Source organism: Pelodiscus sinensis, chromosome 25 (assembly GCF_052426305.1).
Source record: "Pelodiscus sinensis isolate ZL-2025 chromosome 25, ASM5242630v1, whole genome shotgun sequence".
Taxonomy (NCBI): domain Eukaryota; kingdom Metazoa; phylum Chordata; order Testudines; family Trionychidae; genus Pelodiscus; species Pelodiscus sinensis.
Genome location: NC_143076.1, coordinates 10626005 through 10649572, shown reverse-complemented (window position 1 = coordinate 10649572; position 23568 = coordinate 10626005). Strand labels below are relative to the sequence as shown.

Here is a 23568-nt window from a genome sequence, read left to right as displayed (position 1 = left end):
ACCCGGTGCAGCTGACTGTAGTAAGTACCACAGTTCCAAATATAACGATCCACTGAACAATAGCTAACTATAATAAACTGAATAGCAGCAAAGATTTCCTAAACCAAGGCAACAAGCATGATCTCACTGAATCAGTCCACTTATTGGGAATAGCTCCACCCTCAGTATCGTGAAAGGCAATGCTAAATTATGCATCCCGTTTACATATGTTTTGCAGAAAAAAAAAACCCAACGGTTGCTGGTCAAAGCTTTATTGATCATTTAAACAAACAAGGCTAGCAGGAAAAAAACAAAATCCAAAGCCTGATCTACTGCACTGGACCCTTCATTGTCTGGGATAATACAGCTCATCCTAGTAAGCTGCTGAATAGAGTGATTAAAATGAGTCTCCTGCAGAGAAGAACTTATTGGCTTTCTGGATTTCTCTTCTAGAAATAAATAACAATTAAAAAAAAACAGGAGTTCACCTCTTATGGTGAAACACACTCTAGATGTGTGATTTGAAAGTGTGCATTTTAATACTTATAAACATTTTTATAAAACACACGAAGAATTTCTACGGGCTAGCAAATAATGTTGCTTGTCTTGTAATAGTACAAAAAAATAATTTGTCCACTCCAAAGAGGCTTGGAAAGTTTCATCCTAGTAGCTCTCCATGAGTACGTTGTTGCAGAAATCTGTGAAACATCAGCATTTGGATCAAATGACATTAAGTTTCAGTCATTTATCTGGAACTCTGCAATCACAAAACCTGGCTGAGAAGCTGGCTGAATGCAAGACACACAGGACCTGCCACATTCCACATTGCTGACTATATCATCTAACGGTCCCGTTTTAATAATATTGCATGCCAGACTTAGGAAACAAGGATTGGTCCATCTGTCTGTGAAACTTGTTCATTCCAACTTCTTTATAAAGTTGGGAATATTCTTTGCTCAAGTCAGTCAGTCTCTCACATTCTCTCTATATACAAACACACACCCATTGGCATACAGTGATCATGGAAAACAGAGCTTATTAAGGAAAAGGTTACAAGAGCTTTGCCAAATAAATCCTATAAATCCTTCTGCATAAAGCGGTAAACAAAGCTTTGCCTAGTTAGCCAGTTTTACCTGCATTATACTAAAAAAAATATACCCATATCACCTTTAAGTAATAATAATTGGGGTGGAATGTTAACTATTCAAGGTAAAAAACGCTGTTGGGAGCACACTTGAACCCCCAAAGACTACCCCAGACCCAAATCTGCATCCAGATCTTGGAGTCATTCTGGAGAGTTCTCTGAAAACATCCACTCAGTGTGCAGCAGCAGTTAAAAAAGCAAACAGAATGTTAAGAATAAGAGAAAGAGTATCTTACTGCCTCTGTATAAGTCCATGGTATGACCACATCTTGCATACTGCGTACAGATGTGATCGCCTCATCTCAAAAAAAGATATCTTAGCATTAGAAAAGGTTCAGAAAAAGGCAACAAAAATTATAAGGGGTTTGGAATGAGTGCCATATGAAGAGAGATTTTAAAAGACTGGGACTTTCTTCTTAGAAAAGAGGAGACTAAGGGGGGATACGATAGAGGTCTATTAATCATGACAAGTATGGAAAAAGTGAATAAGGAAACATTATTTACTAGTTCCCATAACATAAGAACTAGGGGACAGCAAATGAAATTAACCAGTAGCAGGTTTATAACAAAACAAAAAAAGGAAGTTTTTCTTCACACAGCGCAGTCAAGCTGTGGAACTCCTTGGCAGAGGATGTTGTGAAGAGCAGGACTTTGAACAGGGTTCAAAAAAGAACCAGTTAAATTCATAGAGATTAGGTACGTCGAAGGCTATTAGCCAGGATGGGTAGGAATGGTGTTCTGAGCCTCTGTTTGTCAAAAGCTGGGAATGGGTGACGGGAGGGAATGGGTGACTTGATTCCCTGTTCTGTTCACCCCTCGGGGCACCTGGCATTGTCCCCTGTTGGAAGACAGCCTACTGGGCTAGATGGACTTTTGCTGTGACCCGGTTCGGCCGGTCTTATATTCTTATGTTCACTGAAATTAACTGAAGCAGAGTCAGACCTCTGGAACCCCGTACCAACAGTCTAGTCACACAAAGGCGTTTTGAATACAAACAACTTGCCATGCCCCATCATGTAGCGGGGACACAGAACCTATGCTGACTCAGGACTAACCCTGGGAAGATATGACCTTCGGCACAGACTGTGTGAGCTTTCACAAGATCTGGGGACATCTTTATGACTATGTGCAATTGAGTTTATGGAAAATTTCATGGTAAATTTCTCAAGCTCCTATACAGAGTTCTGTGGTCACTATGCAATGATTGTGGGTCAGCATAAGCAGAGAAGCCTGTATCTTACATGTGCTATTAAAATTGGAACCTGGTGAATGGCTCCTTTAAGAAATGCAACTGACATTATGGATAAAACCAGTAAGAGGGCTTTCCTGCTAAGTGCAGCTTGGTAGGCAAAAGTTCTGGTGCTGATGACATGGGCCACAGTGGGCTGACTTCTGTATCATTCAGCAAAATATGTACTCAAGACCATGGATCTGCTACCAAGCCATGTTGTCAAATACACGTTCTGCATTTCAGGACAAAATATTGACAGAACATGTCCTTTTTCCGGACCCTCCACATTAAGCGCAACAATTGACACATTGCTGAACATGCTGATAAAATTCAGTTTATTCTACAAACTTTACAATATTCTGGGCACTCACTCTCAAAATATGCCCAGAATATTTAGCAGGCCAGGTACAAATTACACTTACCTCTGCAGATCGTAACTGTGCAAAAAAAGTTGTTCTCTGCAAAAGAGAGGACAAGCAGCATTTTGCAAAGCACTATAGCTCTGCTATATAAGGGTACGTCTCCACAGCTCGTTTATTTCGATATAAGCTATTTTGGAATTTTTTCCCCCTGAAATAGCCTATTTTGAAATAGCACGTCTACACTTCAGGGCAGCCTCCAAATTAGTCCAAAGCAGGCTTCCCTAATGTGGATGTGCTACTTCGATTTAGAGGCCCAGGAGGCACTGGGGAGTACAGGCAGTCCCCGGGTTACGTACAAGATAGGGACTGTAGGTTTGTTCTTAAGTTGAATTTGTATGTAAGTCGGAACTGGTACATATTGTAGGGGAAACTCTAGCCAAACATTTCTCCAGAGCTCAGCTTTATTCTCCCACCCCTCACTTCCCTCAGTCCTTTATTCTCAAGCTGAGGTGTCTGCTGAGAAAAGCCACTCTGCGTCTCCCTGGTCTGCTGGGAAGGGGGCGCTAGCTTTGCATCTCCCTGGTCTGCTGGGGGGAAGCAGCTAGTGCGGGGTTGCCTCACCCCGTTTCTAAGTAGGGATCCGATGTAAGTCGGATCCATGTAACCCGGGGACTGCCTGTAATTACTTTGAATGGCCCTGGGCGGGAGCTATTTTGCAATAGCAGCAGTAGAGCCATCCGTTATTTCAGAATTATTTCGAAATAACGGAACTGCTATGTAGACACTCCCAATTGGTGAGCTCTCATCTGTGCTAGGACAATAAGAAGGGCACAAGCAACATTAGGGAATGGTTGGGCCTAGGGGTGTAAATGGTTTACCAGTTCTGGTTAACCGGAAGGGGCTAGAACAGCTTCCTGCCCACCGCAGGCAGGAGGGAGCTCCAGCCCTGCAAGGCGGAGAAGGGTGCTTCAGCCTCCCCCTCCTTCCTTCCCTTAATCAATTAACCAGTTATACATAATGTTTAACCTGTTAACCAATTCAATGGGATTTTGCATCCCTAGCTGAGCCACAGAAGAATAGCAGCAGAGCAAAGCGAAGAATACATAAGAACGGCCATCAAGCCCAGTATGCAGTCCTTCAACAGTGGCCAATGCCAGGTCCCCCAGAAGGAATGACTAAAACAGGTAATCATAAAGTGATCCTTCCCACCACCCATTCCCAGCTTTTGACAAACAGGGGCTAGGGATACCATTCCTACCTATTCTGGCTAATAAATATGGATGGGACTATTCTCCATGAATATATCTAGTTCTTTTTCAAACCCTGTTCAAAGTCTTGGTCTTCACAACATCCTCTGGCAAGGAGTTCCACAGGTTGACTATGCACTGTGTGAAGAAATACTTCTTTTTGTTTGTTTTAAGTCTGCTACCTATTAAGTTTTTTTTTTTTTGGTGACCCCTCATTCTTGTGTTAAGAGAATAAATACATAATTTTTCATTATCTACTTTCTATACGCTAGTCATGATTTCATAGACCTCAATCAGATCCCACATTGGTCTCCTCTTTTCTAAGCTGAAAAGTCAGAGTCTTTTTAATCTCTCTTCATATGGGACCCATTCCAAACCTCTACTCATTTTTGTTGCCCCTTTCTGAATTTTGGGAGGAGGGTGGCAGCACAGAGACATGTCAGCAGCAGCCGACCATATCCAGGAACGGTGCGGGGCTACGTCAGGGAAGCAGTAGTTTCTGGCCAATGGGAGTTGTGAGGATGGTGCTGGGGGGCGGGGCACCATATACTCCCTCCCCCACAAGGGGACGTACAGACACATGCCAGCAGCAGTGTGGAGCCACAGTGTGTGGAGCCACAGCAGGCACTTTGGGTCAGGAGCCACTTGTGGTAAGCACCTCTCAGCCAGAGTCTACACCTCACACCCTACCCCACATCCCAATCCCTTACTTCAGGTCACAACTCCCTCCCAAAGCCCACACTCTTCACCCTAATACTCTGCCCCAGCCTGGAGCTCCCTCCTAATCCCAACGCCCTCCCAGATCCTGCACCCCCTCCTGCACCTGAATCCCTGCCCCAGCCCAGAGTGCTCCCCTGCACCCAAACTCCCTCTCAGACCCCTTCCATTAACATAATAGAAATGTGCAGCCCTTGAAAACTTACCAACATTTGTGGAGTGGCGCCCGTGCAAAAATTATGGCTCACTCCTGGATTTGAATATGACTGCACCATGTGGCTGCTCACAACAGGGTTACTCCAACCCCAGAGCTGATCATGCAAGTTAACTACAGGCCAGACATACACCTGGGGAGGTCTAATACATGTCTGAGGAAGTACTGCAATGCATTCATCAGGAAATATACATCAATTCCTCTTCTCAACAATGTCAACCAAGCCAAATATAATCATGCAGCATCTCAAACTCAGCTGTTAGTCACTGCTGCGCAAAACGTAGAATGATCGATCAAGTCGGAAGAGATGGGGCGAATGCTAAAGAGCCACAAGCTGTCTCTTGCCAGGAGCTATAAGTCAGTGGAAAGGTTGATAGTTTTCCTGGCTAGGAGCATGTCATTGTTCCAAGGAAATCTGGTAATCTTTTTATGTTTCCAGAATGGAATTTAAGGTTACTCCCTGGCAAAGGTGGCCAGACACATGCAGTCGAAATTGCAGCTGTTCATGCTCAGCTATAGAAAAAGCTCATTACATGTCTAAACCACTGTTACATTTGATAATTTTTCGGACACTATTTGGAACTCATTTTTTTTCTTTTTAAGCCACCACACTTTTACTGCCTCCTTGAAACCAGTCCACTCTTTAATTTATGAAGTTTGTGCAACTTAGCAATTCTGATGAGCAAAACCACAGTATAAATGCCACCTTTATCCACCACTGTGGAATGTACTTATGGGGTGAAAATTACATCTGAAGGCCAAAAGCAAGAAATAAGAGGCTAATTTTTCTTGCAAACCATTTCTACCACTAGTTAAAAAATATCTAGAGCCAAATTCATACACAGTATATTTCCTCAGACAAAACTCAAGGGGAGTTTGGTGAGAGCTGACCTGAGAAAGCACTACAAAATGTAGCCTCTTCTCATTTATTTCCACTAGTGACAATTAAAAATCATTCTCATTTTACACTATGTAGTTCAGTTGTACATCGTGGTCCTAAAAGCCTTGTTACAGTTAAAAATAAAACTATTTATGTAATTTCGCAGAGGTGCAAGTGCCCTCAACTTCCATTCATGTTAATTTGAATGAGGGCATTTGGCACCAGGGCAAACCAAAACCAAGCAAATTCATCCAGCAAAAACTAAAAAGTATTTACATTCTAAGAAAGAGAAAGACATCCCCACCCATCTGATGAGGACATTACCTTGGGGTGTGGTAACCCATGGGGCAAATCCCTTCTCTGCTTAATTCATTCAAGGCAAGTACCCTACTCAAAAAGCTATATAGTCAGGCTCTCAATTCCACCCTGAATTCAAGAAATATTCCCCCCAAAAGTTTTGTTAAAACCAGTATGTTTCTGGGAAAAGATCTGGTTTCAACAAATCAGGATTTTCCAGTGAAATGACATTTAGCTGAAAGATTCCCAGCCAGCACTACCTGGCACTTCTCAATATCAGGTCCTTAAAAATTAATTGAAACAAAGCTTTAACCTACACAGAGGTGAAAACAAACAACTTTCATTTTATTAAATGGAATCTCAAAGCTTGTATGCAATAGGTGACTCTAGAAACAGGAGCTATTCCCTCCTTTTTCAAATTCAAAGTTGCTCCGGGACACCAGACAGTAATTTTACTATCTCCTAAATTACTCCAGTGACTCAGAACTATTTACTTTCATATTACTACACTGAGTCTCTTATTTGAATCTATTTTTGATAGTTTATGTTCATCCTAAAAGTGAGTTTTGATATAAAATAGCAATGGCAAATTTTATAAGCACAGTGTTGGTTGGGAAGGCTTTCTTTTTTGTACTAGGAAAAATGAAATAGATGATGAGAAACTCATTGACCTGGATTTATTTTTCAGAATTTAATCTTTCTAATTTTGTTAATTTCACTCCCACACAGCCCGTTATATCCTCAAATGGGAACTAGGGATGTAAGAGTAATCGATTACTCAACTACCCAACAGGCCTATCCTTATCAGGTATCTGAGTCGACTACTTGCTTCCTTCCCCCCGTCTCTGTATCTGAGGGAGCAGGGGACGAACAGCAGACGGTGCTAGGAAGAATTGGCTTAAAAATAGATTCCCCTCTCAGCATGTCTCTGTGGTGCCCTCCCCCGCTGCCGCCTGTATGCAGCCCCAGTCACTGCAAAAAGGCAGCTGCTGCTTGCAGTGGACAGGCCTGGCCATGGACAGGGGCTGCTGGACCTGGCACGAGCTGGGACTGAGCAAGGCCATCTCAGTCCCAGCTCACGCTGGTACAGGACCACTGTAGCACTGCATTTTAAAAGTAGTAAGAGCTGCCCTATTCCTACATTTAAAATGCAGAGTCGCACCGGTCCTGGCTCTGTAGGACCTATCCCCACTGCAGTTTAAATGTAGCAGGAGCTGGGCTGCCTGCACACCAGGATCCTACTACATTTAAACTGCAGAGCTTTATCGACTATCTTGTAGTCAATACAAATTGTATTGACTACATAGTCAATTACCTGCCTCTCAACATTCTTAATGGGAACACATGGTGGAACAGTTATTTAAAAAAAAAAAAAAAACTATGCATGAGCCTAATGTCCATCGATGGTGGGATATACACTGGCACATACTGGAAGAAGAAAATGGGATTACAAAGATGAGAATGGAATTTTTTAACCTGAAGATTCTATTGCTGGTGATGATGCATGAGTTGAAAATAACTCATCTTGATTCTCAGTTCCCAGGTTGTTATTGGTGCTGGCAGCTTTATATGTAAACTGATCATGTTTGATCTCCAAGTTATTGAGAGACAAACATGGAGCCCCACACAGCAATTTTATAGTTTCCCATCTGAGAAGGGACCTATACTAAGTTGCAGGAGACTTTTCTGCCTGCTTTGGTAGTTCATTCATTGTAAATGTGTGAGAGGAATGGTCTTCAGACACAGAAATGTATATGTATATGTTTCTAATACTATAGCTGCGGTCAATCAGGGTCTGGTCTATATTAAGCATCAAAACCTTGGTAAAGTTTGAAAGCAGAATGTTTTCATCGAGTTAATAGAGCTGACATTTAAAAACATGGGGCTGTGCACAAGAACTTTGCCTTGGGCATTCCTTTTGCTGATTGGCTGAGAGTACACAGCATCATGAAGTACTCCATGAACTGCATTTGTGTGTTTTCTGGGTGGAATATATTGCTATTCATTTTTTTTAAACCCTAAAGGGTTTTGCTGTTGGAAGAACCAACTCCCTCTCCCCAGGCCAGGCTACCGCACTTGTGATCAGCAAAGATGCTAGAGCGGAAGTCTACTTGGTATCAGAGAAAAAAGGTGGATTTCAGTAGGGCAGTCATAAGAACGGCCTTACCTGGTCAGACCAAGGGTCCATCTAGCCCAGTGTCCTGCCTTCGAACAGTGGCCAATTCGAGGTGCCCCAGAAGTAATGAACACAACAGGGAATCATCCAGTGATTCATCCCATTGCCCATTCTCAGCCTCTGACAAACAGAGGCTAGTGACACCATTCCTGCCCATGCTGGCTAATAACCATTGATGGACCTATCCTCCATGAATTTATCTAGCTCTTTTTAAAATCCTGCTAAAGTTCTGGCCTTCACAACATCCTCTAGCAGGGAGCTTCACAGCTTGGTCTCATAAGTGCTATTGGCAATCATTTGTTTCTTACCTTGGATTTGTTAACATTCCAGGCTATCAGAATTCCTTTTCTCTAGGAAACTTAGAAAGAGATGGAGAAGAAGGGATTTTATTAGTTGGTGTTAATGGGGGTGCCTTTTATGAATGTATTTTTGGTGTTTTTCTGAAAGCACAGCTCCTGAAGTCCTATGATTAGATGAAAATCTAAGTTTATTGCCCCCCCCTCCCTTTTTTTTAAGTAAGTTACTCTCCACTCCCCATGTTTTGGAGAAAAGTCTGAAACATGACATAAGCGTACCTTAAAGGCTCAAATACTAAAACAAGAAAAAAAAACTTTTATTATTTAAAATTTCACGATTTTAGGTGCATGACTCTTCATTGTTTCATGTGTGGAGCTGGCAATAAAGTGTATGATTATAGGATTTATTATTGATCACTTCTACTTGGAAGATCTGTACATTATGTGACTTTGGTGACCACCAGGCAAATCAAACACAACTGCCCAGATCTTAAGATGGGCTCACCTTTAAATGCCCAGCCCACCGGTTGTGCAATCCAGTCTGGGAGACCCAGTGGGCCGGGGTCAAAGGGCTCTTCTTTCCTGTTCCCCAAGCTCCACCCCTTCCCACCATCACCCCCGCCCTATTCCCAACATGGCACCCATTTGCCAAGGACATGGATTACCAGAGGGATCTGGCATGGGATGGCAGCAGCTCTCGGGCTCCCCTGCAAGCCCCACGGCAGCGAGAGCTGCAGGGAAGCAAAGCACACTTGGTGTATGTATGCACTTGCCCCACACCTCCAGCTGCCGCAGGAAATGCAGCTACTGCTGCCCTGCACCAGCCACATCCACAGGGGATGGGGTGCCATGTGGGAAGAAGATAGGGCACTGGTAGGAAGGGGTGAGGCTTGGGGAATGGGAACAAATAGCGTCCCCATCTAGGTCTCCCAGGCTGGATTTCGCAACTGCTCGGGCTGAGGATGGCCCACAGGCCGGGAGTTTGAGATTCCTGTCCTAAACCAGACACAAGTAAAAACAGAGTTGTCAAAATAAGTATTTTGGAGGGGTAAGGTAAAATAAATGCACACAAATTCCTGGCCTCCTTTATACTTAATCATAGTCCCTTTTAATAATATAAGTGCAATGTAAGACATGTAGTGATACAGGAATCACCCCTCAATTTGCTGAAGGTACATCAGCCTGTTATTTCTCTACATTAAAGCTTGATCTACACTTGGAAGGCTTTGCCAGTACGGCTGTGCTGATATACTTTACCAATCAAGCACTCATAGGATGGACACAGCTTATGCCAGCAAAACTACTTTTGCCAGCATAGCTTATTCCACCACCCCTAAATGAAATAAGCTCTGTTTTGCCAATACCACTCTGTTGATGACAGATCAGACCTCATCACATCTCTGACTGATACAGCTGTGCTGGCAAGTCTGTTGTGTAGATGTGACCTTTAGAGGTCAGATACGTATCTGACATCCAAACAAAGTCACTACTACGGCATGCTATTGATTACATAAGCATTTTATTCTGCCAAGAAAATGGAACATTCCAACTGCACAAACAAGGGAGGGGGGTGTGGTGCCTTATTTTTTGCAGCTACAGTATTTTCATGACAGGGTGTCGGAGCACTGACACCCCTGCAAGACAACAGGCCATTTCTGCTGGAGGAAAACAATTCCTACTGCACTGCCTGTAGCCCCCATGTAGTCTGCTGTGCAGTTATCAGGCCTTAACCAAGAAGCAAAGAACGCAAAAGAGTAAAGCAGCCAAAGGAAAATTAAAATAGTCTCGAGGAACAAGGGTAATCTAGTCCAAATAATTTCTCATAAAACAATTATCACATACATGAAATATTTACTTAATAAAACATTTGCAAGGACATGTTAAACTTTCAGGGATATGTGATCTCATAACTTTTATATGAGTGTCAAAGATTTTAGATGCATGTATTGCCACACTTCCTGAAAAAGACACTTCTGGGGACCCTAACTTTGGCCCCATATATGGAGAAGGAGGGAAAAGAGAGCGCTGTTTTTTAAGAAGAGTTTCAAAACATACATTGAAGCACTGTTAATGGAAAATGAGGTAAGTAAACTGGCATGTTTCAAAAAAAATCAGTGTTCCCAGTTCTTGAGAATTCACTGTAAGCATCACAGTGTTTTGTACATTTCTTAATGACCCAGGCTCACAGACATGTGATTATGTGAGAGTTTCAATTTTCTAAGTGTGAGAACAGGACACAAGTGCACCCTCAGGAGCTAGAAGCCTCAGATACCAGAAGCAGAATAAAAAAAGAACACAGACTATTATTGATTTTTTTAAAAAAAAAACCTCATGATTTTTTCAGACCTAATTGATAATTTTGGAATCTCTGGGGATGGCAATATTGCAAACAATGCAACCTTGGGGTAGCGGATGGGATCCAACTGAGAGTAAAAGCAGTAAGATGAGCCATGTCTAGTGACACTGTTCCCTCTGCTCTGCAAAGTGCAACAAGACAAACACAGCCCATAAATGATTCAAGTAGCTTCAATTTTTAAAGTTCTATCAGTGTCACTAACCCAAAGGCCAGTGTTAGTCACATGAGTAAGGAGTTTTCCTTAATGTGTAATTTGCATCACAGTGATCCCCTTAATGGCAGAGATGAGAGGAAACCGTGAGTTGCTTTCTATTTAGTGTGCTACAAGTGGAGAGCTCAGCTGCCAACCTTCTGTGGCAGAGCAGAGAAAAAGAAGTTACTCACCTTGTACAGTAAACATGGTTCTTCGAGATGCGTGTCCCATGGGTGCTCCACTATAGGTGAATTTATAGCAGTAGCCCCTGTAACGGAGGTAGGATTCAGAGCTATCGTGCTGTAGCAGTGGAAAGGACTGCTGATGCAACCGCTGTATCGGGTAGAAGAAGATTGGGGATGGCATAATGCTTAGCGAACTCGAAGCCAGAGGACCATGTAGCAGCCCTGCAAATGTCCCGCAATGGGGTGAATATTGCGTAAGGTGGTAATGGTGAGAGGGCAGACAATTCACCGACCATTCATGCAGAGGTTATCGCCAGCAGAAAGATGACCTACATTGTTAGCGTGTGTAGATCACACGTTGCTAAGGGTTCAAAAGGGGTTTGTGTTAGGCCATTCAAGACTAGCTCTAGGTTCCACAGGTCCACAGGTTGTCTAATAGTGGAAAGAGATTAGTCAACCCCTTCATAAATCTCTTTGTCATTGGATGAGGAGACAGAGTAGCTATCCAATGAATGACGAAAATCGGTGATAGCCGCTATATGAACCTTAATGGAGGAGCAGGTGAGACCGGAATTTTTAAGATATAAAAGATAGTCCAAAATGCGGTGAATAGGTGTCGAATATGGATCTAAGTGTGCATCAGAGCACCACGAAAAGAAGCGTCTCCATTTGTGAAGGTAAGTATTCCATGTAGTAGATTTTCTACTATGTAATAGAATGTGTTTGACAGCTTGAGAACAGATAATTTCTGTTTGCTGAAACCAACCAGGTACCAGGCTGTCAGAGCGAAGTAATCAAGCTGAGGATATATCAATCATCTGTGGTTCTGCATGAGCAAATCCTGGCATCTGGGAAGTGGATATGGAGACCAGATCGACATGCGAGACAGGTAAGGGAACTACATCTGCTGTGACCAAAAGGGGGCTATTGGAATTACCGTAGCGCCCTTGATCGCTATTTTCTCCAAAACTGTGGGAATTAGGGGAGTGGGAGGGAAGGTGTATAGAAGATGGTGACTCCAATCACATAAGAAGGCATCCCCCATGGAGTTCCGTCCAATGCCGGCCCTTAAGCAGTATTGAGGGCACTTTGCATTGCGAGGTGTGGCAAAGAGATCTACTGATAGGAACCCCCAATGATAGAATATGGCGTACAGTACTTCTGGGTGCAACTCCCAATTGTGGTTCATGGAGAAATGTCTGCTTAGGTCATCAGCTGTGGAGTTCTGCTGCCCAGGGAGGTACTCTGCGATGAGAGTAATTTTGTGTTGGTTGCACCAATTCCATTAACGTATCACTTCGGCGCAAAGCAGTCGACAACAGGTTCCTCCCTGTCTGTTTATGTAGTATACCATGGTCATATTGTCGGTAAGGGCACGAATGACTTGACCATGGATAACTGGGAGGAAGTGCCAACACATGTTGTAGACCGCCCAGAAGGTTGATGTGCAGCAGTGATTCTTGGGGGAGACCATAGGCTCTGGGCTTGTTTGCCCTGTAGGTGGGTGCCCCAACCTAGGAGTGATGCCTCTGAGGTCAGTTGCATTGTTGGTTGGGGTCAATGAAAGGGCATCCTGCCCATCAGATTCTCGAGGATGGTCCACCAAATCAGCAATTTTTTGACGTGAGCAGGTATTGTAACTCTCCTGTGGACATCGTGGACGTTTGGGATATATATCATAGCTATCCCAATGTTGAAGACACTGAAGTGTAGACTTATGTGGGCGTGCTCCAAGGCTTTGCTCCCCGTCTCCCTGCAGAATCCCCCTTGTTATGCCCTTCTAACAGGATTGTGAACCATTAATAACTACTCTCTGAGGATGGTTATCCAGCCAGTTATGCACCCACCTTATAGTAGCCCCATCTAAGGTGCATTTGCCAAGTTTATTGATAAGAAGGTCATGCAAGACTGTATCAAATGCCTTACTAAAGTCTAGGTATACCACATCCACCACTTCTCCCTTATCCACAAGATTCGTTATCCTAGCAAAGAAAGCTATCAGATTGGTTTGACATGATTTATTCTTTACAAATCTATGCTGGATTTTACCTATCACCTTATTATCTTCCAGGTGTTTGCAGATGAACTCCTTAATTACTTACTCCATTATCTTTCCTGGAACATAAATTAAACTGACTTGTCTGTAGTTCTCTGGGTTAGTCTTATTTCCCTTTTTATAGATGGGCACTATATTTGCTCTTTTCCAGTCTTCTGGAATCTCTCCCGACTTCCGTGATTTTTCAAAGATGATAGCTAAAGGCTCAGATACCTCCTCTATCAGCTCCTTGAGTATTCCAGGATGAATTTCATCAGGCCCTGGTGACCTGCAGACATCTAACTTTTTAAAGTGATTTTTAACTTGTTCTTTTTTTTATTTTATCCATGGGGCAACTGTCCCCTTTTACCCCCACCCTCTTTCAGCCACCCTGTGTATATAGCATGATTTTAAAAAGCCTTATTCTTGAGAAGTCACGAGATAAACACTGATCCAGCTGAGCTACTTTTTTATTGACTATGAAATGAAAAATTTGCTCATAACCCTCTGGAAAGCATTATCTGTCCATCAGAGATTTGGCTATCAGTCCTGCAGCATGGTATGCAAGCTCTGAATGAGATGCCCCGTGCATTACTCAGTATCACCTGTATCTTGAGACACTTGAGAGGTTAAGTAAGTTCCTAATTTGCATAAAAGTTTAGAGTGTCTATGCATTTCTGACTCTATTCCAAGGGCTGTTTCTATTGGGAGAAAGGGGAAGAAAAGGACTAGTGTAGTGAGGAAAAACGGCTACTAACATTTAAATCAATTAACACAAACTCGCTAATAAATCCAGTTTCATCAATAAAAACACATTCTGTGTGTCATCTGCAAGAATTAAAAACAGAAGTACATTAGCATAAAATGCAGCAAATGCAGTTCCTGTAATTAATACCAGGGATGTACTAAAGCTTAATAATAAATTAATAACAACATTATTCAGATTTACTGGACAAGGTGGGAAATTAGAAAAGGTTGAGTTTTTAAAGATTCACCCTTTATAATGCAGTAATTTTGTTATTCACATTGACTTCCTCAATATATAAACCCTTCCAACAGGCCAAAGGTTAATATGAGGGAGGAAGAGCGAGAGAAATCTGATCTTTTTTTCATCCTTGGTTTTAATGCTATAAAGTAAGAGATTTTATTCAAAAACCCCTTCCAGCTAGAGCTGGAAATTTTAAATGGAAAATGCTGCTTGTTAAGCTATAGTCTCTCTCATTTGCTTTATTTTCCTGTTAACATTTGGTGCCAAGCTAAATGCATTTCCCCACCCACTACTCATAGACCTAGATTTTAAGATTCTGCAACAGTAAAAGAAAAATAAACAACAGAAAATCCTTTGTACAATGAGTAGGATCTTTGCAAGTCTGCGTTCTACTTACCTCTGCTACAATGATCTATTCTTTCCATGGATGGGATCCCTAGCCAAGGCCTAGCAGTTCCAGGTTTCTCCTTAGTTTCCCAGCAGCTAATTGAAAAAACCTTCCAGGCATCAGCTCCAAAATGCAAGAACTCCAGCCCAGCAAAAATCAAATTAAACTCCTCGCATTCAGCTCACTTGCTCCCCTCTTTTCCTGCTGCTGCTCCTTCAGATGAACGTGCCTATGAATAGCATTTAAGATCGCTCTCCGTAGCCCTGTTAGCCGTTTCCACACTGCCCATTTCATGCTCAATTTGCACTGTAGAGAAATCAGTGGTATTCCTTTCTCTTTCTCTCGCTCTCTCATTGGAAAGGTCCCACAAGACAAGCTGTGGAGCTTAACAAGAGCCAAGAGAAACAGAGGGAGGGAATGTGTGCCGGGATTGTGTTCAGGGTAGGCAAAAAGTCTGCTGCTACAGCTCAAAGAGTAAAAAAAGTGATAGCAAACTGCTGTCACATGAGCACAGCTTCACATGAGCACTGTTTAACTCCAGCTGATTTCAGATTCTTTCTTTCATTTTTGCTGCTGTCTCACAGCCCAGACTTACCATGAGATCGCACTAAAGTCAGTGATGCTGCTCAGAGTGCAAGTCAGAGCAAAATCTGCCCTCCAAGATTTACAATTCTGCAGCTCTATTAACTACACAGATTATTAAACTGAATTCAAACAATGGAGCATCTGCTTTTGAAAACCCAGGAACAGCCAGAACTGCCCCATTCAAATGATGACCCAAATATGTTTATAAGAAGACATCAGTTTGTTCATAGGGTCTGTGTTATGACCATGAGGGGGAGGAGAAAGTGATTGGAAATTTAATGAGTTTTATCCATTACTGGGATTTTATCATTTAGAATCTGCTGGCAGCTGAAATTTTTATAAGAGAATCATTTCCTTATGCTAACCCACACTTTTGGTCTCAGTCTCGAAGTGTACAAGATAAGTTAATTGTCTAAAGAGACTGGTCCTATTGAAGTCAATACCACACAACTATTACTGTGACCTCATGATATTGCCGGTGGTCCCAAGATACCAGGAAAGAATAAATGAGCTCTTCAATACCCTCTTACCAGCATTTGCATTTAGCCAGCAGCAGCAGCATGCCATCCTTGCATGGCATTACCTATTTATCACTCCATGAAAGGGACAGAAATGCAGCTAGCTCTTCCAACACAATCACCTAGTCACCACAGGTTTCCTGACACAATTTTGTTCCTTTATTTCAACACTCTAATCAAGCAGCACCCCAGACAAATTAGATTTTGATTCTTCCGTTTCAATGCAAATGAATTGGTGGTGTTTTGTGATATCCATGAAAGGGTGAAATCAGTGCTCAGCGGCTGCTAGATTAAAGTGTCTTCCTTCATGATCATCTATGAGCTACTGAAAGGCTTTTCTAATGATGCAATTCATCTGTCTTGTGTCTGATTAGTTGCGTTTGTTTTTATTCCCTATCTTGTGGCAGAGTTGAACTCTGCCAGAATTGGTTTCTTCCCAGTTCACTCACATAATTAAATTAAGCAAAATACAGGACTATGTAGCACTTTAAAGACTAACAAGATGGACTAATGCCCACAAAACAGATATCCGACAAGATCACAAAGAAAAAACAGTTTCTTGCCATTTCAACCAGAAAGGACACTCTCTCAATGACTTAACCACCTGCATTCTGCTACAAAGACCTTTTACATCTGCACTTGAAAGGGAATCCTCTGAACTGTCATTCATGTTAAAATTCGACACTCTCCAGGAAGGAATGAACAAAGACTCTAACTATCTTACCCATTACCAAGATAGCTTCCCCAATTATCACCTCTAATACCATTAACTCACAGACATCTAACTCTCCCCACCTCTAATATAATTAATTCACAGACACTTACCTTCCTTCCTTCCCCCCCCCCGTATCCCCCTCCTGTTCTGAAATGTGATTTGTCCTTTTCATATGTGTTCATTTTTTTTAATTGTATACTTTAGTATATATGGTTGTGACTATTTTCTTCCACTACTTGATCTGAGGAAGTGGGTCTGGCCCACGAAAGCTCATCATCTAATAAACCATCTTGTTAGTCTTTAAAGTGCTACATAGTCCTGTATTTTGCTTCAGCTATATTTTAACCAGTTACTGATACATGAAAGGACCTTCCCTCTTATCCCATGACAGCTTACTTTTCCTAACAACCTCCTGCGTGGCACCTTGTCAAAGGCATTCTGAAAGTCCAAGTACTCTAGAGCAATGGTGTGTAACCTTTTTCCAAGTGGGACCCACGGGAATTTTGGTTGAGAAAAAAAAGTCGCAGCCCCTTTAAAGAAGGGAAAAGAAAATGGCGGCCGACCCGGTGCTGCAACCCCTCAAGAGGATAGCTGCAACCCCCTGGGTTGCGCACTGCTGCTCTAGAGCAGGGCTACTGAACTTTGGAAGCCCCGGGGGCCACAAAGATACTCACACCACATGCCAAGGGCCACATCTTAAGTGTGGTTGCATATATGTGCAAATATATATGCAAATAGCTTCTTTCACACTGACAGGCATGAATACAAAGCACTTCTCACAATGCCCCAGCGCTCCCGGCACCTCCTCCCTGGATACTAGAAACGCCAATACCCTGTACCTCTCTGTTCCAGCCAGCTCATCCACTTGCGTCTTTCAATGCTCACCCCACCTGGGAGATGCCTCACAGTTGTGGAGTGTATTCCCAGTGAAGGCCACATGTTGAGTCCCACCTAAATCCAAACTGCACCATGGGCTGCAAACAAATGGGCCGTGGGCAGCCGTGCTGACTCCCCCCGAGAATTCTAATAGATTGGTGAAGTATGATTTCTTTTTACAAAAGCCATATTGACTCTTCCCTAACATATTGTATTGATCTGTGTGTTTCATAATATTGTTCTTTACTATAGTTTCAAACAAACAATTTGCTTGGTACTGAAGTTAGGCTTATAATTGCCAGAATCAACCTGGAAACTTTTTGAAACATCAGTATCACATCACCTATCTGCCAGTCATCTGATACAGAGGCTAATTTAAATAGATTATGTGCAAAAGTTAGTAGTTCTGCAAGTGGAGTTCCTCAAGGGTCTGTTTTGGGACCCGTACTATTCAATATCTTCATCAATGATGTAGATATTGGGATAGAGAGTACTCTTATTAAGTTTGCAGATGATACCAAACTGGGTGGGGTTGCGACTTCTTTGGAGGATAGGGACATAATTCAAAATGACCTTAGCAAGTTAGAGAAATGGTCAGAGGTAAACAGGATGAGGTTTAATAAAGAGAAATGCAAAGTGCTCCACTTAGGAAGGAACAATCAGTTCCATACATACAAGATGGGAAGCGACTGTCTAGGAAGGAGCATGGCGGAAAGGGATCTAGGGGTCATAGTGGACCACAAGTTGAATATGAGTCAACAGTGTGATGCTGTTGCAAAAAAAGCAAATATGATTCTAGGTTGTATTAACAGGTGTGTTGTAAGCAAAACTGGTGAAGTCATTCTGCCGCTCTATTCTGCACTAGTTAGGCCTCAGCTGGAGTACTGTGTCCAGTTCTGGGCGCCACATTTCAAGAAAGATGTGGAGAAATTGGAAAGGGTGCAGAGAAGAGCGACAAGAATGATTAAAGGTCTAGAGAACATGACCTATGAAGCCAGGCTTCATGAACTGGGCTTGTTTAGTTTGGAAAAAAGAAGATTAAGGGGGGACATGATAGCGGTTTTCAAATATCTAAAAGGGTGTCACAAGGAGGAAGGCGAAAATTTGTTCCTCTTGGTTTCTGAGGACAGGACAAGGAGTAACGGGCTTAAAGTGCAGCAGGGGAGGTTTAGATTGGACATTAGGAAAAAATTCCTAACTGTCAGGGTGGTCAAATATTGGAATAAATTGCCAAGGGAGGTGGTGGAATCTCCCTCTCTGGAGATATTTAAGAACAGGTTAGATAGACATCTGTCAGGGATGGTGTAGACGGAGCTTGATCCTGCCTTGAGGGCGGGGGGCTGGACTCGATGACCTCTCGAGGTCCCTTCCAGTCCTATTATTCTATGATTCTATGATTCTATGATTCATATTGTAGTTTCTTCAGAATTCCTTGAATATCACATGGTCCTGGTGATTTATTACTCTTTAATATATCAATTTGTTCCAAAACCTCCTCTACTAACACCTCAGTTTGGGACATTCCTCAGATTTGTCACTGAATGGAATGTCTCACATATAGGAATCTCCCTTACAACCTCTGCTGTGAAGATCAATTAAAAGAATTAATTAACTTCTCCACAATGGCCTAGTCTTCCTTTTCACCTTGATCGTCCACTTCCCTGATTGTTTGGTAGGCTTCCTGCTTGTGATATACTTTAAAAAATTGCTTTTAGTTATTATGCCTTTTGTTAGTCATTCTTCTAATTCCTTTTGACATTCCTGAATTATTTTTACATTTGAGTTTATGCTCCTTTCTATTTTTTATTTCAAATTTTTTAAAAGATGCCTTTTTGCCTCTAACTGCTCTTTTGGCTGTTTAGCCGTTGTGGCATTTTTTGTCCTCTTGTTTAATTATGTATTATTATTATTAATAATAATTAAGGCTATATTCTTGGTTTGAGCCTCTCAAACTTTTTAATATTTTTAAATATTCACCATACAGCTTGCAGGCATTTAATTCTTGTAACTGTTCCTTTTAATTTGCATTTAAGGAGATTTCTCATTCTTACATAGTACCCCTTTTTTAAATGAACTGCTATTGTGGTGGGTTTCTTAAGTATCCCCCACACAAGGATGTAAAATTTAATTACATTATACCATATTCACCTCTTCGATGAGATCCTATGCTCCACTTAGGACTGAAGCAAGAATTATGTATCTTTGCTGTATCACACAATGTCATGACTGTCAAGTCCCTGTATGTTTCAGTGGGGAACATGGGAAATGTCCCTTTTCAAGAGATAAATTCCCCACTGTTAGTCTTGCAAGGCTGTGAGACATTGAACATTAACGTTGTGACATCTTTTTCCAGAGATGCTATTACTATCTCAGGACTGCCACTTTGGGCCCTATGGAGAAGGAAGTTTGTGTGGGCGCTGGAGGTTACTTTGACATGTGGACTGTTAGGATACAGGCAGTCCCCGGGTTACGTACAAGATAGGGACTGTAGGTTTGTTCTTAAGTTGAATCTGTATGTAAGTTGGAACTGGCGTCCAGATTCAGCCGCTGCTGAAACTGATCAGTTTCAACAGCAGCTGAATCTGGACGCCAGTTTTGACTTGCATACAGATTCAACTTAAGAACCCCAGGCATCCCCAAGTCAGCTGCTGCTGAAACTGATCAGCGGCTGATTCCAGGAAGCCCGGGGCAGGAGCTTCCTGTAGTCAGCCACTGGTCAGTTTCAGCAGTGGCTGACTTGGGGACGCCTGGGGCAGAGCAGCTGGGGTGCTGCTGGGTTGGTCCAGTGGTGCCCAGAGCGGCGCTACGGGACCAACCAGCAGTGCCCCAGCTGCTGTACCACAAGCGTCCGGAGCAAAGCTGCGGAGCACGGGGGCAGCGGGACAGCCCAGACGCGTCTGGGCTGTCTGCTGCCCACGTGCTCCGCCACTTTGCTTCCTCTCCCTGGTCTCCAGCAGACCAGGGAGAGTGCCCCATTTGTAACTGCGGAGTCGGATCCGCGTAACTCGGGGACTGCCTGTATGTCCTGGGAAGATGGATTCGTGGGCAAGGAATTTGGTGGCAGTACATCACACACCTCTCCAACAAATCACAAAAGCACCCTGCATATATTAACCCAGTGGTTTGTTTCACACACAAAAATTTCCACAAACTCAGATCTTCTGGCTCTTAACTCCAGGGACAATTAAATTCAAGTAAACTCTCTTTTCACACAATTTGTGTCCACTTCCTAGCTATGTGGAGTATGTGTCAATCTAAACCTTTCACATCCTTAGTATCTTCACCCAATCCTTGGCCACCAGGTTCTCCTGTCCCTGTGATACACATCCTTTGGCATCCACTACAGCCATTGATTCGTGCCATTTCACTTTCAGTGTTTCAAATCCTGTGATGAAATGCTATATACACCCTTGTGAGCTGAAACCTTCCTCCTGTTTTTCTGAGTTCCTTTATTTCCTGCAGAAGTTCTCGGTCTAATACCATGTGACTCAAAGCTGCCATTTCAACACAAGACCCACCCACCCCCATCAAAGCACTGAAGAATATCCCTCAAAAACACTACAGTTTTCAGAGCTGAAATTGCAAGTCAGAATAGCCACTATTGTCTTAACTGTTTTTACATCTAAAATGTGAATTAATTTTCTATTGCTGTCTGTGTCCTCATTAATTAACTCAATTTATATTTGAATGGTAACTAGCTTTTAAAAAATATTTCAACTGTTTAATCATACACATTGTCCCCACCCCTTGTTCTAAGAATGTCGAACTCCCATGGGCATCCTGCCTCCCAAACACAGAGATGAGGTTGTGTCATACATGAAACATTAAAAATCACTTTGAATCAAAGTTGGCTTTTTATTTTCCAAACCCAGCTTAACAGCAGTGTCTGTGAGCATTTCCTGTACTCCTGAAGATACTAGGTTAAAGACAACAAAACTTCCATACTAACCGGATCAATTTTCTAAACTCCAGAAATGAAAATTAATTGTTGTGACTAAAGCTAATTACGGGGTGGAATATAAAGCTGAAATGCTTCATTCCAGAGAGACCTCACTATTACCAAGGCAGTACAGTACACTATTACTGCACCTCTCCTCCAAAGACTGTTTCTGTAAAAATATATGTAATTAAAAGCCACACTTTCGTCACTAGTTGGACATATTCCCCTCCCTCCCCTTAAAAGTTGCCCTTTGTTTTACCAGACTTCAAAATACTCCAATGAATTCCTATCTATAAGGTATGTGAATGCTTGTGTGCAGCCCTCATCTGCAGTGGGGAAGGGGGGAGAAGGGGGGTGAGATAGAGGATGAAGAGGGGTTCACTGGAGCAGCCCTCCCTCACTCACCTCCGGTTAATCAGTGAAACAAAGTTTAATCTGTTAACAAATTACATGGGATTTTTTACAGCCTATTGTCTATACAATGCTCAATGTGAGCTAGAAACCAGAGAGTGGAGTTTATTACTGTATTTTTTTGGGGGGGGAGGGGACTGAAAAACAAAAAGGCAAACAGTACATGAAGCTGAATAACAAATAACTCGGGGTTATGGTAAGATAAGGAAGGGAAAAAATATTTCCCATCAAAAATGTGTCTTTCAGCCCATTATTTTATACTGGAGAACTTCTCAGAAGTTACAATCTGAAAGAAACTAACAGTGACAGCCTGCCAAGTTGGCACACATTACAGGACAGTTCCCCCCACATACTCAATGAAGCAGTCTGACTAGTGAGTGCTGTCACCATGCCAAGCAAATATACATGAGAGAATAAAGCCGTTGCCTTGAAATTACTCGTTATTACAGCATGAGACATCTGACTAACAGTCTTCTTTTTTAAAAAAATTGTGCAAGAAAGGGTGGTATTCAACAAGTACTGGACTTCCAATTCCTGGTGTTTCTCCATTCTCTTCCTCCCTCCCAATTTCTCTACATGGCTCACTCCAGTGTATCTGGACCTCCCAGAAAAAAATAAAAAGTAATTCCTCATGCAGAACTGCTGCATCTTATAATGATTTATAAATTGGCCTGCCCACTGCAAGGAGAGATTATGGCAGAAACTAGAGAAGAGAAATCTCTCTAGTCAGAATGTAAATATGAACACTACGACAATCAGTGATCTGAGCTAATCAGTAGATTGAAAAGAGAAAAGAATAAATGCCTGACCATTATAACCTATTCACCTCTATTCCTATTAATTAATATCACATTTTCTCTAGCTAGAAAAAGAAGCCCCAGTAAATCAACAAAAATTGAACTTTTTTTCCCAATTAGGAAAATAACTATCATAGTTACAAGCAGCCATCAGTAAACCATTACTGTATACAGTCATGCACCTGGTAAAAAATAATTCTCATTTGCACTAAGACCCCTTTACACTGCCAAAGTGGTATAAAGAGGCCTTAAGGCAGACAAGAACCAGGCCCTGAGGGGTCTCAGAGCCTAAGTAGTTAATTATGTAAAGAACAGAAAATAACTACAGGATCTCATATACCATAGTGAGGTATATGCTGGGTTTTTAATGGGGAGTACTGTACCCAATTGCATCTTATAGTTTCAACATCTCTCTTTATGAGTCTGAGTTTCCCACTTTCTTTCTCTCTTACACACACGTATGCTGATTTAAACAGAAAGCCCCACGTCACAGCAATAACTAGCAGACTCTCTCCCTCCCCCCCCCCAATCAATCACAACCCACTCCCTAGCATGCAAAAGCCTCTTGTTTCAAACCATGGAGCAGGCAGGCCCCATGGTCTCTGCAACTAGAATTGCCACATACTGGAGCTCCACAGGAATGTGATGCGGTGACAATGTGGCAAAATGTGATCACTGAGTGATGTGATGACATTTTGCAGCTCCAAATCTGACTCAGGAGACTGGTAACAGCATAGGATGCTGGCTGCAGCAACACTAGGGCAATCTCAGCATTTATGTTGACAGGAGCACTGCCCACAGCATTCCTACCCTCAGCTAATGACTATCAACTCAGTACAAACTCACTGCCTCTAATCAGAAAGAGGTGTTGGCAGCAATGGTATCTTCAGGTGGTCGTTTAATATTCCGTAGCACTGTGGATTTTAGGATGCACATTAACACATAAATATGTATTAATGTCAGTGCACATTGCAGGAATCTCTTCTTTTCTGAGTTGCACACATTCATTACTGGATTTTATCCTCACAGAGCCAGCAG

At 42.3% G+C, this 23568-nt stretch overlaps 1 protein-coding gene across 13 annotated transcripts in view; it reads right to left on the bottom strand.

Annotated features, from left to right (window-relative positions):
• The window catches only part of ARHGAP32 (Rho GTPase activating protein 32), a 472553-nt gene that overhangs the window by 175184 nt on the left and 273801 nt on the right, over positions 1-23568 (bottom strand). The window contains exon 1 of one of the 13 annotated variants that reach the window (XM_075909254.2): positions 14698-15304. The exons of the other annotated variants lie outside the window; for them this stretch is intronic. The gene's annotated coding sequence lies outside the window, so the exon portion shown is untranslated. Of the gene's footprint in view, positions 1-14697; positions 15305-23568 lie in introns of those variants that run through there. 13 annotated transcript variants of the gene reach the window in all.